Here is a 19,027-nt window from a genome sequence, read left to right as displayed (position 1 = left end):
GCTCACCTGTCTGTTATTTGTGGACAAATCATTTAGCAAATGATTATTTAAAGCCTCTGGCTTTAAAAAAAAAAAAAAAAAGAGGCCAAGAAGACTATCTGAATGTGGGGGAATTAAGTGCTTGGTATCACTAATAATGGTCTGGCCAGTACAGGGCTGATGTGTCTTAGTGGACAATAAGATGAAAAGAAAAGCAAACATTTAGACCATCTGTATGTCTTTAAAGTGATTTGGGATCCAGGAAGACATCTGATTTCACTAAAGTAACTAAACATTCCCAAGAAGATAGTAGTAATATCAGGAGCTAAAAGGTAACCCTATTTTATTTTTTTTTCCTATGGATAATTGGAAGCAGCTCATCTGAGATGGCTTCTGTTTTCTCTGAGTAGACACAATTTACTTGAACCGGAATTGTGCACACCATTCTGTTGGTATAAAATATTTTAATTTTCTTTACTGAATTCTCCCTTTTGTTCTTCCCTCTATGCATCCATATATGTTGGCTTGGAATGGGTATTAGGACAGAGTGTTGGTACAGTTGGTCTTACTGCACCTACACAATTTTCTCATATGCATGCCACAAAGATTAAAATGACATTGTTTGGAAAAGTAACAGTGAAATGATGTTCTAAATGAAGAAAAGAAGGAAGAAAATTACCTGTTCCTAATAACGGTAAATATCACTACTGAAATTACTGCAGTCCTTTTGTCAGGTCAGAATAAGCTCTCATTGAGTATATTTTTGGGCTTAATGAAAATAACGTTGTGCTTTACTGATGTCATTATTGTGCACTGATTGCAGTGCAATGTTTGGACTCTGTTTCCAGACTTGAGCTAGCTGATTGCTTGGTATGCATGGAGCTTTAAGTTTCGTGAGGTGTGAAGTTTGCTTTGACTCAATTTCTGCTTGTGAGTACAACCAGAATAATCCACGGTTTTCAGTTAGTTTGGTTTTAGCAGGAGGTAATTTACCAGCCTATGCGTGGATTGTGCCTGTCTAGCACCTAGGAAGTAGAGTCCTAGCAGGGCTGTCTGCTGTTCGTGGGTGTGCTGGAGCGATGTCTGAAGGAGCCAGTCCAAATCTGACAATCCTAATAGTATCATCTGCTTAATATAAAAAAAGTCACTCTTGAATCTGTGTGATTATAGGTCTCTAGGCTCTTCTGGAGAGGCATCTTCAATGTGAAAAGACTAGGCTTCTTTTTATGAAGGAAGTTTTGTTCACAGGCATGTAGATTACTTTCTCCACTGTTTAAAAAAGGAACAAAATTGCTCTTGAACAAATAAAATTGTTCCTAGCAAACATTTTTTTCCAAATTTCTGAATACCCCTACTTATTGGAAAGCTTATTGGGATGATACACTGACTTGTCATGAATGTCATTGCCAAGTAAGTGTTTTTCTCTGAAGTCAAATACTTGATTACCACCAAAAAGATCGTGGTCCTCTGCTGGATTGTGGATGTTTTTTTGGAAGGGGAAACCCGTGTGTGTTAACTTTTTTTCATTGTGAAGGAACAAGGCAAACTTTTTGCATGTGAAGATTAACTCCAGGTTGCATGAGTACATAGTTTTGATAGCATGAGTACATAGTTTTGATAGCAGCTTTTCCAATCTGAAGCTCCTCTTTGTAGGCTAACCTTGTAGTAGTCAAATCAGGTATTAATCCACTGATGTAGGATGAAGTAATTTAAAAAATAAAAATAGTAATAATAAAAAAGGAGGGCAGGACACACAAAGCAAACATGGTCTGAGGAACATTCTCAAAGAGCACAACCTTTCTGGACATGCTGTTTTAAGACACTGTTCAATGTGATACACTCTTCTCTGTTTCTGGCCTAATAACTAAAATAAAGGACCAGCACCACCCAAAACTTGTGCGGGGCTTGCTTCTGTGTTGCTGTATTTTTTTTTCTATTATGTAGGTTAGGTCACTTTGTGTTTGTGGTAGTTGATTACTTTTAAAAATTTACCTTATTATAGTTTGGGGAGAAAACAGCAACCATGACATTATATAGTATTTTAAAACATTTGTAGTTGTATCCTCATTTTTAAAAGCTATAAATGCTTTGAGAGGGGAGAACTGCATTTTAGTGAGCTTAATGGTATTGATAGAACTTCTGTAGCCTTAATCAGTCCCTGGAGCATCTTAAATCTATAAATAATGAGTGTTCTGGAAATGGCGTGTCTACCTCTACTGTTAGAAAGCAGAGTGTACAGTTTTTTGCTTTTGTAATTGGTGTGATGTTCAGCTTGAGTAAATTTCATTCACATTAACCTTGAAGTAAGGAGCCTCAAGTTGTTGATTATTTTTTTCAAATCTTTTGAGTGTTTTTTCTCATTTCTTTCTGCTTTATATCATAGGAAATGAAATGGAGTTAATAAAATTTATTTGTAACATCTTTATATTCTGTGGTTATGAAGAAGACTTATTTCAGTTGCTTGCATAAGGAAAAAATTAAAAGCAGGTGATAGCAGCTCTATTGCTTCCAAATGTACACTTAAAGAGGCACACTAACAAGGCTGCTGGGTTTATAGGCTTATTGACAGACAACAAATGAATTTTATCCGTTCTCTCTGCTGCCTCTCTCTTTTTCCTCTTAGCTGCACTTCTGTGGGCAGGCGTGTTAATTGAGGTGTACAGCACACCTGTGTTACCGATGGCAGTGTGGCGAGGCAACATGGACTGCACGTGGCCGAGGTCTCCCGATGTCCTTGTGACAGGAATTAGTCCATTGCTTTACAGCTTCCATGATAGAGAGTTTTGAAAGCTAATAATTGTGAAAAGGTAGATGGTGTTTTATTTTCTTGGAAGATGCTATTTCAGGAGTAAAATAACCAAAACTCATTAAGGGTTCTGACAAATGCCATCCGTACTTCTAAATGGAATATGGCTCAAGTTGTAGAGCAACTTCTTTTGTCACTAACAGTATCCAGTGGGCTCCATGAATTCCTGTACACATTTGAGTCAAAACCTAAGATTGGAATCTCTTCTGAGTTTTTTTCCCTTGCATTTTCCTGTGTTTTTGGGTTTTGTTAACTAGTCCACATGTAGGGATTGAAGAGGATTTCAAGAATGTCGATTGTATGGCAGTAAGCAGTCTGAGTGAATAGCTCCAATCCCTGAGTGTTTGTTTTATTACCTAGGAGAATTCAGTTTCCTTCCACACTGACTTGCTTTCTGCTTTCCCTCCTTCTTGCTCGCTGCCAAGATGCATTAGATTTTTAGTATTTTGACATATTTTGTAGATGAGCAAGTTTTGTAAAATGTACGTTTGGTTAATTTTTAATTCCGTATGATGACATTACCTGTTAAGTATAGCAACTTGAAGTCAAATGCTTTTACGGATGAATACCTTGTATGAAACTTCCAGCAATAGTATCATGTATGAAATTTGCATATTGCTTTATGAAATATATTAAAGGAATCTGTGATTTTAATGATGTTTACAGTGATCTGAAAGAGCCAGAATTTTTCTGGTGTCATGCCATACTGGAGAGCACTTCTGCACACAACTGTGCTATTAACTTTTTAAAGCTAGTGTGAAATTTGAATAAAACAGAGTGGAAATTGTACTGATCTGTTTATTTGCAGAGGTTGTGAAATTATGGATCAGGTTTGAGTAGCTGTTGTTCGTGTTTTTCCCTTGGTTTTACACTTAGTCACATTAATTCCCTGTTCAGCCACGTTATCTGCTTGTTAAATGTACGAGAGAATAATTTTGGTAAGTTATATACACTTTTGATAGCTTATGCACACACAGGTACTAAAAGAAAATTAGCACTGCCAACAGAAATACATTTTAGATAAACTGCTAGGTAAAATGTATAGATACGGATGTCACACAGTTATTTGATGTGCGCTTCAGAAATGCCCCCGTAGCAGATCTGCGAACTGTTAAGGTCCTGATCCAGCATACGTTGAATTGGATGAGAGACTTTCCATCTGTTCTGGGTCTGCTTTGTAAAGACGAATGGAATTGTTTAAAGCATTGTATTTTTTTTATCCAGTTCACACGGTATATGAAACCTATTAATGGCTTGTATAATGTGAAGTTTGGACAAGAGCCCTTCTTGGTCATCTTGCTGGCATTCCTCCTAATTAACTCCGGCTATGGAAAACAGTTGCTTGACTTTGAGGAGAAATACCTGTGGGTGAGCCTGGAGCTGCTCCTGAACATGAGGCTACCACTGAGGCAGCTTCTCTGTTCCCATACTGTGGGCTTGCAGCAGTGTTATGCTGCTCCCAGAGGAGTCTGCAAAGGGAAACCGAAAATAGGTTGGGTGAAGGTGGCCACAGCTCATTATGAACACACAAGAAGGAAAACACAAAAATCTTTCCTACAAAGAGCTGTTCCTTTTTCTTAGGACTCCTTGTCCTCTCAGACCATGGAAAGCATGGTTTGTTTCACTGAGATTGTTTTATTTTAATTTTCTTGTACATAAGGAATATCCCAGTGACATTGCTGCTTGGTTACTCAACTTCTTTTAAACTGTCAACAGAGGAGGAACGTGGCTGTGTCTAGGTGAAAATTGTGTTTCAGGAAGAAAAATGCAAGCTCCAAGAGTATTTAATCCCAATTCTTTAATTACAGATTCAAACAATTTTTGTAAAACATAATAAATCAAGGTCCTGACAAATCGATGCTTGTAACACACTTTGAAAATGTAGGGTGCTGTTTCCAGCAGCAGTCATTTTGCTGGTTTTCCTCGACATAGGAGTACTGACATGTTCCTTACTATTGACAACAGCTCGATGTGGTCTGCACAGCGGCTGGGGCTGGTTACCGTACTCGTGCACACACTAAAGGCTCCTGGCTTTGCCCGGGCACCTCGTGCCCAGCTGGGGACGTGCATTATCAGCAGTGCTCCGTCTTGCTGCTTAATTATCTTTGTGTGCAAAGCTGGAGAGAGAACACAGGAAAGAAAAATGTCTTTGCACAGCAATAATCAATAAGACCAGCAGTGCTTTAAGCCTTTGGTGATCATAATTTAGTTGTTTTGAAAACAGTCGTAAGAAAGACTAATGATGTAGACGTTGTCATTTGCTGATTGTTCCTGACAACTCAGGAGAAATTGTTAGGAATGGGGTTAATTAAATACTTCCTTTATCTTGTTGTACTAGTGAAGTTATAGAATTCTAAGCCTAAGTTATCCTACATGCCTTTATATCAATGGTAAGCTTTACTTCCTTTCCAGATGTCTCTTGAAGAAACGGGGGGACCCTACACGCTGTGCAGCTCCATGTTAAGCTGGTGAGAGCTGAAGGAGTTCTGCAGTGCGCATTTCCAGGATAGCACTGTAGTTTTTGGCTAGAGAGATAAATGATCCATATTTGAAAAAGTACTTTTTTTGTGATGTAAGTGGGTGAGGCTGGAAGTGCCAGTTCTAGTTTTTCCATGGTTATGTGTAAGGTTGGAGGGGAAATACTATATATTTGTCTTAGGTTGCTTTGACAAGCAGACAGATTGGAAAGATATTAGAAAGCACTCGAGATCTTAAGTGGACCAAACAGTACAATCTCTTTTTGTGGAGTTCAAATGCATATATATTTCTCCTAGGATAACTTTTCTTCCTTGGCTTTCTAAGGCGAGACCGATAAGTGATGATGGGTGTTAGTCTTCTCGTACGGTAGTGGCAAGTTACAAGGTTGACTCTTGGGAATAAAACTGCTAGATGGAAGGAGTTAGCTATTGATTAGCATTTATCTTGTCCGGCAAGTAATAGGCTATGTGCAGACTGCTTTATATGAAGAACTACACGTAAAGTTAAAACTCAGAAAATGTCAAAGCTGGTTCCTTTGAGACCCCAAAAATATGGCTGAGGAGAGACTTGGGAGCAAAATAAGATCTCCCTTGTGAATTTGTTGCAAATGCAAAACCAAATTTTATTAAGTAATTTTGACTGAGCTGTTGAACTGCATAGCAGCTGCTATGAGGACAAAAGCAATGGGGATCCGAAGCATAGAAATGTCCAGTTATCTCTCTTGACTCTAGTATGAAGTCCCTGACTTCCTAGAGTCAGGGAACTGATACGTGAAGCCTACCAAAATGAACAATATTTTTAAAATTTGGAACAATGTTTTGCTGAGCACCACTGAGACAGCAATATAATGCAAAGAAGTGTTCAGGGGAGCATAGCTTTAGGATTATCGTGTGGCTGAGGCTACTTGATCGGAATTGTGCTGCTTATTGCAAAGAAGAAATGAAAACGCATGGCTTTGGAGAAAATTGTAGGAATGGATTTCATTTTGAAGGATGTATGAGTCCAAGAAGCAATTAGTTGATTTTGAAGCAAAGCTGGTTTTCCTTGTATGTAAGAATAGTTTCTAAGGTCGAAGCTTGTTTATGTGGAATTTCCTTCCTAGAAGAATTTGTATATATTGATCTATCAGGAACAGCTTTGTAAATATGCAAACGGATTTCTGTAAAAGTTATGGAAATGTGCTTTTGTAGAAGGCTCAGGACTACGTACTTGTTTCAGCTCCATATTTCTACGATCCTCTGGTGATTTTTATTTTTCATGCTTTGACCAAGAGAGCTACTTAAAATGTGCATTTATGGTTATTTCATGGGATAGATTCATGAGAAAATGCCCTGAAATTGATTTTTAAACTGCAGGTACTGCAGTCTGTGATTTGTAAACCTGTTGTAATTTCTGCTGTATCATAGTAAAGCACTGATTAAACAGGCGGTTTGAAAAAGACCAGTTTGCAATGAAGCAAATGAATCTTCTTCCAGTGAGTTGACTTTTGAACTTGTTTTCTAGTCTTCAGATGGGCCAGGATTATCTGAGTAAATAATAAAGCTTTAAAAGTAGTTATAACAAATGCTGCCAGTGTCCTGTCTACTGTGTAAGCAAAGCGCTGCTGTAAGCACTTAGGAGTGTTTGCCTTGGCTGCCATGTGCCATGTTTTCTCATTGGGTATCCTTTTCCTGGCTGTCTCCTGTTTTCTCCTCCGGTAAGTTATCTTCCAGTTACACGATTCTTGTGCCCCTGTAATAAATCTGGGACTGGAAGCAGAAGGTGAACAACTTTGAACTGTTTCTGTTGACTAGCATATTAGGAAGAATATTTCAATGAGTACCTTGGCAACTGTGGATGTAATGGGAATTAAATTTGTGTGGATTATTCTGGGTTGAGCTGTGCTCAGTTACGCTGCGCGTGGAATTGGGCCACTGATGCTTTCTGCAGCTTCTCCGAGTGCTGCCACTGGGACAGGGTGGGGTGAGGTTCCTCTTGCTGTGGGTCTGCCTTCGTGGATGTTTGAGAGCCTGCTTCAACAGCTCTGCCTGAGCTCTGAGCTGGCTGGGAGCGCTCTGGCAGGGCTGGTTTGCTGCCAGCCCTGGCCTAAGAGCCTTTTCTTTCCCTGCTATGTCAGCTTGACTTGGAGAGCACTCATCACTTGGTGCAAGCAGTGAGCTCCTGGCTACAAATAAAAACCCCATCAAACTGACCAGACAAGCAGACCATGTGTCCCTCTCCCTTGCACTGTTTTTTTTTTCCTTCAGACTCTGACTTTTTATACTAGTTACTCAGAGCCCTGTGTTCTACCAGCAGAAAGTTTCTCTTTTTCCCGATTGGAAAGAATGTTTTTAGAATGTAAATCCTGCTAAAAAGCTTCTTGGATGTATTGTTCTTAAAGTTCAGATATTTAAACAGGTGTTCTTTTTTACTGGGTCATGATTTTTAGGGGTAATTACTAAAACTTAGTGGGGGGTAGGGTCAGGATTTTGAGCTCTAATTTTTGCCTTTTGAGTTGTTCAGACTCAGAGGAGCTGGTAGCTTGGACTTGAGGCAGTGCAGAGGGTTGTGCGTGGGGTGGAAAGCTGAGCCTGCGTCCTGCTGCTCTCCCAGGCTGGTACCTGGGGCACTGCTTCCTTGGTGGGTTCAGTGCTCAAAACAAGACACGTTTCTGTGTTTCAAGTGTAGCTGGCAAGAGGAAATAGTTCAAGTACGTTTAATCTGTAGCAACTGAATTTAGTTTACCCATGAAGCTTCTTATGCAGTTCTTGGATATCCTATTCTCTCTTCAGAGAGAGACTTGAGTTTTGTAGGAGCTTTCTTGGAAGGAGAAAAAAAAAAAGCTTTTTCTATCTGGCTTTCAGTCTGTAAATTGCCATTAAAATCAGAAGGTATCCACTCCAGCAGGATTTTCCAGGATGTGGCCCAATCACTTGCTTGGCTCGGAGTGTATGTAGTGCTCAGCGGTCCCTGTAAACCAGTTGCAAGTGAATCTGCCCTGGAGTGGGTGTGGAGCAGCTGATGCTGAACAAGGATATTCCTCTGCTGTTCGGCTGGGACTGGTGGTCACTGCATGCAGTTCCCAAGTCACACCTGAAGTCTGCTCTTACTCCTTATCTCTAGAAGGTTCACTTTGAGCACTCTGTGTGAAGAAGCATTGCACTGGCACTTTCTGTGTAATTTTGTGGAATCAAATGCCAATCTGCAGTCTGTAGCGTGCACAGAGCTCGGGCACGAGAAGCAGCTGTGCTTGCCTGGATCAAGAACTAGCTCACTGGAAGCTTCGTCTCTAATGTTTTCTATTTATATGGCTTCTATTTTTCTGCTAACTGGTGCTGCTGTAGATAGGAGATGCAGTGTTTGCTTTTTCCAGGAAAAACCAAGAATGTAAGGACCAGGTCCTTACTACATGGGGCACTGGAGGTGGGGGGGTTCACAGGGGGAAAGGGGAGAAAAAGCCCCAAATTCAGAAAGCAAACGAACCCTGAAACATGCTGAACGTAGTTGCTCTAGGGACTTCAGCAACAGTGATCTGTTGTGTGTATACAACTGTATTACACAGTGATTTAAAAAACAAGTGGAAACATTGAAGCAGAGACCCTGATGATTGTTTTCCAATAATCTGCCTTTATTTTCTTGAGATTTATTCCTACAAAAAGGCAGTTAACTTTCTGTGCAACAACGTAACCTATTAAACTAATCCTTAATATTTGCAGTGCTTACAAAACTCAGTTATATAAGTAAGACTTATAGAAGTTACATACTGCTGTACGTCAAAGCTTCCAACATAATATTAAACTCAATTATTTAAGCTTTAAAATAAGTGAAAAGAGTCACTGCCAGCTCAGTGAAAATATAAATAGACCTTGTGGCTTATTCTGAAATTTCCTGACTTTGGGACTTCTTAAAATTCTAAGTGTTTTAAAATTGCTGTTCATGTCTTCTGTTTCTCATCTGTGGCTCCAGGAGGATGACAGTGTATATGGTGAGGGTATATCCATAGCACGGAAGATAAATGCTGGGTGAAAGATAGGCTTTAGCATGTAGGCAAAGGGAGGGCTTGCAGTTATCGGTCCCTGTGGGAGAGGGAGGGTACATTTGTTCACTTGCCAAATCAAAAGGAAGATGAAAAGCAGGGATGGAATTGCACTGATGGAAAACAATTGGGAGGGGGCTGGAAAACCAAGGGAGAAAATTTCCAGAGTGAAAACACTGGAAAGCAATTGAAACCTTGTGCTCATCTTGATTTTTTTTTTTCTGATACTTGTTCAAAGGGCAAGTTCCTTCTCAGGTACATTTATCTCATCCTGATCCGCAGAGACTAAAAGGAGCAATGTGGCCATTATTTTTCCAAATGTTATTGTAAGCTTTGGCTTAAAGTTTTGGTGAGAACTTGAGCTGGGAACTGGGGAGACGGTTGTTCTGGGCACCTCACTTCTGGAACTTCTAACTCTGACATAGAGATGTGTTTTCCAAGCAGTCTGCTGCGGGCTTTACATACAAATATTTGCCTTTGCAATGATCTTTAAACTTCAGGTATTGGAAAGGTACTTTTTGAACTTGTTGTGGTTCAGTTAAGGCCAGCCAGCTACCAGTATGGAAAAAGATACATTTACATAAGCCTCAAGTGTATGCTTCTGTGCTTAGACATCCGGTGTGTGCAATATCACTTAGAGAGACAATTAGTTTATGGTTTGCGTGTTTGGGAAGGCTCATGCAGAATATGAAGAAAATATCTTATTAAAAACAAAACTTTCAGCTAAAATATTTAATCACTGCTTGTGTTTCTTTTTTTTTCTTGGTATCCTCTTTCCTCATGCAAAGAGGAAAAAACAGCCCTTTATTTCTGAAAGTTTTTCTGGAAGTGTTGGATTCCTAAACCATGCTTTTTGGAATATGAAGAAAGATGAGGAACTAACTAGTTTCCTGGACAGCTTGCACTGATTTTGATTTAGCCGTGTGACTAAATCAGGTAAATTTCTTCAAGAGATTTATTGTGTTACTTGCTTAAAAACAAATAATAATAAAAAAATGCTATTGAATTTGTGTCCATTTTAAAGTGCAGTAATAAAATAAGTAATATGGCTGAAAAATGCACATTGGAATTAGCTTTGACATTCTATTTGCTTTATGTCTAGCTTTATCTTATAATGCATTATTCACTGGTAATATACAGACTATTAAGTCTTAATCAAATGCATTCTATCATAAGCGTCAATTCAATATTTTGCTATTGTACTTGGTTTTAAATACTGAGCTTTTTGTAGGAAAATGATGAATTTACATCAATATGGTCAGGAAGAGACAGTTTTATATTGGCATGTTGTAAAATTATCTATGAACTATAGTTCTACATTGTGTTCTAAAATGTCAGTCAACTTCATTTGCTTGGATGAAACTGCAACAATGAGGAAACAAAATGGCTGGTGAGGTTTATCACATGTAGATGTGGGGGGGAAAATGTGTTTAGAGGTGTATCTGAATTAAGCCTTATTTGATCACCATGGATTGCATTTGCATCAGAATTAATAGAAGTTAGATGGAGATGATGTTTAGAGTGCATGTACAATGTGCTATTTACTACTATATAAAAACAGGGACCTGGTAATTGTTGCTGTACACAACTGTGTAATGCTATAGCTAAAGATATATGTGGCTTGCATATATGCCTGCTTTTTAAGGTCCTTAGCTACATGTTTGGGTTTGCATAGATTGTACTCAAAGATCATTTCCTCTGGCTTGAGATGACTGAAAAATATAGAGCAACAATTAGTAGCTGTTTTAAATTAGAATTATAGTGTGCTTTCCCTCGCATCACCTCATTGTGCTCTAAAATCTTAGTTGGACGATTAGGACTGTGTGGAGCTGCATGGAGACTGTAGTTTTGCAGACTGGCTACAATAAAAGACAATCACTTCGAATTTCCAACATCTCAGCTGAAGGATTGCAGCATCTTCCTTACAAAATACAAACGGGCTAAATTGTTGCTTAACAATCTCCCATACGGGAAGCACGAATTAAGTGGTTTCCGTGTCACTAATCAATTTTTTTTTCACTCCCATAAATTTACATTTCTCTGCAGCAGCAAAGACTTGCCTAACTACAAAGCATGCTTAAAAGCAACTGCTACTTTGCATTAAGAGGGACCAAGAGATAAAACAACCCATTTACTTGGACTAATACAAAACCTTCATTTTTCTCCATAAAGTCTGAGTTAAGCTTCACTAATGCTGATGGGAATTATGCACGTGTATGTTAAAGAGCAGCCCTCTGAGGCTGCAACAAGCTCTTTCACAAACAAAATAGATGATGTTCATTGCTGATACTTTTTTTTTCCCCCCCTAGGCTGACTAAACTGTTTGGTAAGAACACACATCATGACAAAGAAAGCAGTATTTATTGTAGCATTGGGAAGTTTATAAGCTCAGAATTGGTGTAGCAGTTGCAGTGTTGCAAGTTCTGGCCCTTTTGTCTCAATTTTATGGCTGTGAAGATGTGGCATACAGGGAAAAAAATCACATTCATTCTTGAAGAATGGCTAGGAAGTGTTATGAGTATTATTTCTTATTTCATTTGTTTATAGAGTTGAAGTTAAAGTAGAGGATAACTGACCTGCCTGGGGCTTGATGCTGTTGTCTCAGAAATGGGAAATAAAATCACATATCGGAGTACTTATCTCATGTCTCAATCAGGCTGTGCCTTGCTGCTGACTGTATGTGTTTAATGACCAAAAAATAAAAAGCTTATCTGGTAGTACTGCTGTTCTGATCAGACTCAGTCCTGCCATCCTCAGATGCGTAAGTCTGTTTAAATGAAGCAATGCCTGTGTGTGGAAGCAGCTTTCAACATGTAACAAAAAGCAGTTTAACCTGCCATTTCTTGCACGGATGTTATCAGATGCTGCTTTTCGATAGGTGCTTGAATGAATGCAGTTAGGCCTGCATACAAGAAACACCAGAACCTTGCTTTGAGCTGTGAATGCCGGAGTTTGTTCTGATTGAGGCTGTAATGGCTCTAAACACATCCTTTCTGGGAAAACACCTGTGATTGTAGAGGAGGCTTTCCAAAGTTCATACTGGAGCAGTTAGGTTTTTAATTAGCAGGTGTAAAATTGGCTTTGCTGGCAGTGCTGTGTTTTCTATTGTGTGGAAATATCTTGGGTTGTCCCTTCTGAAAACCAAACAACATCCTGAGCCTTGGTCTGGCTGGGGAGCTGTAGGTTTCCTGGTCCAAACTCCAGGGATGTGCTCCCAGGCATTCGGCATGCCTTCCTCATTTGAGCTCCATGATGCTGAGTCTGAACACCGGGGTATGGCTGTGTCTGTTCTTGTTTGCTCAAAGATTTCCCATGTAGCTTCAGCACAATAATGAGCTCTCCAGGCCTTTGTGAAGTGTGGACATAATTGTGATACCTAAGCAATCTGCCCACAAGCCTGATGGTTTTGGTGGGTATTGTGTTCACATCAAGGTGATGCTTGGTGGTTCTATGAAAGATGTTTTCTCTGAAAACCCAAACTCATTAATGGGAAGAGTTGAGCATAACAAGCTGTAGAAGAATTATGTGGTGCAAGCGGTACGGCTTTTTTAGTTACATACATTGCTTTTTCTTTTTCCTGGCAGTCATCAGATCTCTTTGTGTTTACAGCATCTGTCAAGTTTTTTTAATGTTTTCCTTGCTTCACATACTTCATTTTTATGGCTTCCAGAATTTCAGTTTCACTGCTCTTTATAAGCTGGCACCACAACACCGTTTAAAGTCTTTTAATAGAAGAACATATGAAAGCTACTGCAACCTTTTGTCTGTTCATGCATTCCTACTAACAACTAATGTACTTTAGCCTACTCGTTGCTTTTAGTATTTTGCCAGTGGGATTTACAAAGGTTTTTCTTTAGATTTTCTTCCTTGACTTATAGAAAAAAGATGTTTTCAGATCTAACTATTTTTGGACTTGAAGGTGCCTCTGGCATTGCCAAATTAATTTTTTTCTTTTCTGTATGGAAGTAAAAAGTAGTATAAAGCTAGAGAAGTGATTGACTTAAAATTTGCTAACATGTCAGACTTCTGATTCAGGTTCAGACAACAGATCTTTCTGGCTTGAATAAGAGAAAACAGTTTGTAGTTGGACGTGTATACACAGATGTTAAGTCTATTGGATTGTTTCGTTTGTTTTTCAAGTATTTTGTGTTTCTATTCTTTATTCTGAATTCATTTTGAAGAAATAAGAACACTGCTTGACCTGTCTTGCAGAGAAATTAATGGTTCTCTTGGAAGTTGTATAGAACTCCCAAAACACAGTGTGCCACAGCTGCACCAGCAGGCTGGGGAGAGGGAAAGCTTAATGTGGCTCCTTATGTGGCTCTGGCACCGCCTGAAGTAGGAGCAATTTCTAGGAATTCCACACATTATTTCAGTACTTTCTGTACCCTTATCCTCCCTTTGTGAACACCGACTATTTTCCTGCTCTCCTCGGTGAGCCCATCTGTGGGTGCTGCTTGTGCTGTTGTGATGTGTGAATTGCACTTTGAAGCACTGATGCATGCGTTTCTAAAACCTATGTTGTGGGTCCACAGTATTATTAAGTGTTGTCAGTATAAATACCAACAGTATGGCATTTAAAACAAAACCCATGGAAAATATCCTTCCTGGGAAGGTAGATGGCTTTCAGAGTAAAGAATGTTGATGTTACTGGCAAGTATGTCCTGTGCGGGGGATCTATTTCTGCTCTTCATAGCATGAGCCCTTAGATCCTGGCAACATATTTTAAACTACGACGGGACTGCCCTTTTAAAATGTGTTTTAAAAGATATGTGACAGTCTAGGAGTAATTTGCAAGTGAAGTACCTTTTCCCTTTGGGATGTCATAATTATTTTGGAGACTTAATTTGTCAAGTATTCCCTGCTGAGTTTTTGAAATATTAGTTTGCTTTCTTGAGGTTTCTCTGATGTGCAAGGGCAAATTCGGATATCTGATCCTCTGGCTATAGCTGCTATTGGTATGACAAATAGGTCAATTTGTGTTTCTAATAATACTGATAATGTGGCATTCAAATCCTTGATGACAAACAAACATACGTATGTTGTGGAAGAAAATAAGAAGCCTCTTCACAAAAAGCAGAATGTTTATATGATTATTTTCAGTCATTATACTTTGAAATGTAACATTTATCTTGGCATTCGGTTTCCTTCTGTACTCATGAAGGCCCCTCTCTCAGTTATTACTGTTAGCATACCAGAACAAATGTCTTTCAGATGTGAAAAATCAATCATCTCAAAAATGTCTCCAGTAGTTATTTGGGTGGATTAATGCAAGGTGTTAGGAGAGTAAGGTTGAAATGAAATGTCATAATTGAGCAATGCAAGTCACCAGAGAAATAATACTAAATTGATCATGGTTCAAGCTTTAGAAGCTTTTTTTTCTAAAAAGAAAAAAAGAAACTCAAGTACTGATATGCAGTACGTTAGAATGGTATGGAATGAACACACGCTTTGTGAGTTAAGTTGATTGAATACAGCACACAGTTCTGTACTCTTCAGATTTCTGGTTTCTGGCTGCAAATCTGTTTTCAAAGCTACTTCATAGTCCCCTGGAAAATAGAAAATGTAGGCCAATAATGGACTCATTCTGTAATCTCTAACGCTTCAGCATCAAGTCCAAGAAGTCCTGTCAAGTCTGTATAGCCTTGGCACATGCACGGGAGATGAGCAGTGATGGTTTTGTCAAATGAGTTGCAGACAAATAATCAATTTTTTTCCCAAACAATTTGAAAAAGCTGTCTACATTTACTGACAGTTTTTGTTGATCTGAGGTAGAATAAATCCTGTCTATGTAGCAGGGTTGGTGTGGGGGAGATAGTTATCCAGATACCATGTTTGATTAAGTGTTTTTCCCTTTCAAGATGCTAAAGAGTAATCTTTTTTGAATAAGATCGCCTCCACTTACGCTATTCTTTGCATAGTCAATTGAAATTATGGAAAATAGGTTGCTAACTTGTGCCACATCCTGACTTGTCATCAGTGACTGAAGCTTCCATGAGAGGGAGGAGAAGGGCTGTTAATATATTACTAATAGAATAATATAGCATATTTTGAAGGCAGAGAAATGCTTTATTATATAAGCATAACCTCTTCCCCCACTATTCTGATGGCCTTAACCCAGTATGTAGGTGATTTCCCTTTGCAGCATACAAATAAATTTGGAGAAATGAGATGTGTTCCCATATTAGGGGTTTGTGTGTATTTCCAGTGAAGGGATAACTGTTTTCTAGTATATATGAATCAAATGCTGAAGCTGATTTCAGGAGAACAAATGATTTTAAAAGCTGAATGAGTTTGCTGTCTGTGTGTAGGAAATAAGTGCTGGTAATGCTTCGAAACTTACAGATTTTAGGGCCAGAAAAAGCATATATAGTCCTTTAATATCTAGGGCTCTATTGTAATATGTCTGTTGCAATGGGTCTTTTAGAGCCCCATGAGGATGTTTTTGTTTTAATTTATAATAGCCACTGTCATGGGTTTGTTTAATTTGCATTGTAATGAGCCATTCCTTTCCCCAAAAGTGTCAGCGAGGCTAAAGTGTCTGTCTGCAAACTACCCACAGGTCATATTCTCCGAAATAGGAGTGCTTTTGTGGAAATTGGGAAACTAATTATTAAATGCCAGTTGTCATTGCTGTAAACTCTGCAGGTACAAAAGAAGATGCTAAGGAAAAAAAAAAGCAAAGCAAGACACCACAGATATTTCAGAATTAACCCTGAGTTTAAAGTGGGAGGGGGGAGGGTTGATTGTTTTATGGTATTTTGACATCAAATTCATGGAGTTGAGTTATGTCTTGTGACTCTTTTTAGTGTGAATGCAAGAGGGTATTGAGAGTAGAAAGGGAGTGGTGTGAGGCTAACAGAAATATTGATTTGTGATTGTGGTATATGCCTTTTCTCAACATGGGTTTCACGTATCTCTAAAGAACTGTGGTTGGATGGACATTTGTGTCAGAACTGAGTGTTTGCACAGGCAAGTGAGAGACTGTGTTGTTAGTGATTACGATGTGAATATTCAGGTTTAACATTCACCATATTGACTTCAATGGGGCTAAGCTTCAGAGTATACCAGTGTATAAGCATTTTAAGATCAGTGATATAAATAGAAGTCTTTAAAGTGCCAAGGCTACTCCCTTGATTCACTGAGGGAAGCATTGGTCATGTGAAGGCTGAGGTCACAATCACATTTTTTCTTTTCTTCTTATATTATTTTAGAGCCTTAGAGGACTGCGGTTGAATACAGTGCATCTTAAAACAAAACCATTACAAAAGATGTTACTGTGCAGGCTTTCCTTGATGATAAATGATTAAGTTAACTGAGGAAGATGTGCAAGTTTGCTAAATGGTGATTTTTTTTCCTTCCTTGCCCTCAATTTACATGAATGTGGATTGGTCCTCTTAACTGCAATATCCCTCCTCTTCCTTTGAGATCTGCATTCATTTGGGAGACTCTCCAAAAACAGTATTAAATGACCTGCATTTGAATTAAAATGAATACACAATGTAATGTTGTCCCACCAATGTGCTTAGACACAGCAGGTATATGCAGCCATATATCACCCTTGAAAGAATCTCCTTCCAGATGAACTGTACCTTCTCTTTATGAAAAATGTTTATAAATTAGCAAAGATGAAACAGTAAAATTCAAAACTACTAATGAATTAAATAATTTTGTTTAGATGCAAAGTAATTCAGTAAGGATCGTTAAAATTAATTAGAACTAGTTGCTTATTTTGAAGCTGTAAGAATTCAAAGCAGATGGGATTTAGGAGGAAAGGGTAACCACCCTTTCTGTATCTTCTAAGAGTTTTAAAAATAACCAAGTGACTTCAATAATGTTCAGTCCAGTAAGGCTTCTTCAGCTGGTGTGCTGATAACGCAGTGATGCCTCTCCCTTTCACACAGCATCCCTTTGGATGCTCGATTATTTTTTTTAATTTTCAGTTAAGTACTAAGTTTCTGAAAATATTAATCTTACAATTAATAAATGTGGTATTTTAAAACTTTCTCAGGAGCCTCCAATCGGAGAACACTCACAGTTCTGGAAGAAACCTGAGAGTGTGAGCAATGACTTAAGAGAGACAATAAGTGACTAAAAATGTAAGAAGATTAAAATGCAAAACTTTGTACAAGATTCAAACAAGACTCCGTCATGCTTTCAGCATGACGCTGCCAAGCTTAGCTAAAGAAGCTGAAGTAGTACGGTTGGAGGGAGGTCACTGAAACCTACTTGCCATTTGAAATATTCAGCTGCTGTCATGTTGGAGTCTGATGTGCAAATCGGACAGGTGCTTAGTGAAGAAGAGCAATGAAGAGCATTATTTAGAAGATCCATTTCACTGTTTTATGCTTTAGCATACATATTGCTCCCACTGCCAACAGCCATTCTGTGGTGTTCAGGTGTTATTTCATCCTGGTTAACTAGACTGGCACTGAGAGGTGAATCTTGAAGTGATGGGGAAGCCTAGTATCTGTTGGGAGTCCTTGGGGTAGCATGGGAGGCTGAGGGACCACACCTGCGGTCCTCCCAGGACCGAGCAATGACTGGGAAGCCATGGGCCCTCAGTGGGCTGGATGCCTCAGTCCCAACTCCAGTGCGGATTTAGTACACAAGTTGTGTTCAGCAGGAGTTGAGCTGATCTGCAGAATGCTTGTATCATGTAATATTGTAAAATATGAAATACTTATCATTTCAATGTATGCCTTAGCAGTACTGTCTTTGCTGTTGCAGTCTTTGGCCTCTCTAAACAAAGACTATGAACAAATTGCTTTTAGGAGAGTCGAACTCCTCACTAGAAACCCAGGTATTTGGAACTTATATACCATTTTCACTGTCTTACTTAGTCTTCTTTCATGGAGTGTAAAGGGAGCCTTTGCTGCAGGCTGTTGAAGATGTGAGCTGTCACGATGTAGATACCCACTCACTTCCCAGAGGACCAGGGATCATAAACTAGAACTTTAAAGGCAAATCGATGGCTCCTATAATACATTAATTGACACCATGTAAGTTTAAAGGAGTGAGTCAGCTAGCCAAATGACTAGTGGGGAGCCATGGGACAAACAGAGCGGTGGAATAAAATGGCTTTTATAAATGAATAGCCCAGGCTATTTCTTTAAGTGTGCTTGTGCCTTGTACACCTGGTCCCCTTTTTGGGGGGCGGGGATCTCAATTCTGTTTTAAATAACGTAATAAATAAATAACTAACTCCTTTAGTACTTGGGGAAATAAGTCAGCCAGAACCAAGATCAACTTTAACTAATTCCATTTTCTCTAAAAATGGAATTGAGGTAGTTCACTGCAATTGTAGGCTTTTTCACTTGCAGCGTTCACAACCCCAGCTGTTGGATGTTGAAGTTCACAAGAGTTTAGGCTTAGTTAGGGTTATCATTAACCTATTCTGAATGTCTTTCATTGTTGGTGAAAAAGGAATCTGAATTCCATGGGATTTTTTTTGTGACTCTACACCTCACATAGTATGTTTTTTTCTGTAGGCACTGCACCAATATGCAATTTCTGTATTGCTTTATGTGGCTAGATAGTATAAGCATGAAAGGATATTGGTTACTACACCCCAATTCCTACAATAACAGTTGGAAGAAGTGATTTAGTTGGGTTGTACTAAGAGTCAAGGGTTGATCATAGCTTGTTCCCTGTTGATCTTTGAACGTGGCAAATCACATGTAAACCTGTTCAATATTTCTGTGATGACCTGGGAGATGGAGTGGAGTGCGTGCTTATTAAATCTGCTG

The 19,027-nt window shown here is 38.9% G+C and overlaps 1 protein-coding gene across 3 annotated transcripts in view; it reads left to right on the top strand.

The window, feature by feature from the left end:
* MACROD2 (mono-ADP ribosylhydrolase 2) overlaps positions 1-19,027 on the top strand; it is an 861,378-nt gene that overhangs the window by 424,448 nt on the left and 417,903 nt on the right. The window lies entirely within an intron of this gene.

Source organism: Cygnus olor, chromosome 3 (genome assembly GCF_009769625.2).
Source record: "Cygnus olor isolate bCygOlo1 chromosome 3, bCygOlo1.pri.v2, whole genome shotgun sequence".
Lineage (NCBI taxonomy): Eukaryota > Metazoa > Chordata > Aves > Anseriformes > Anatidae > Cygnus > Cygnus olor.
The sequence above is the reverse complement of the archived record's forward strand: the minus strand, read 5'-3'. Positions and strand labels throughout refer to the sequence as shown.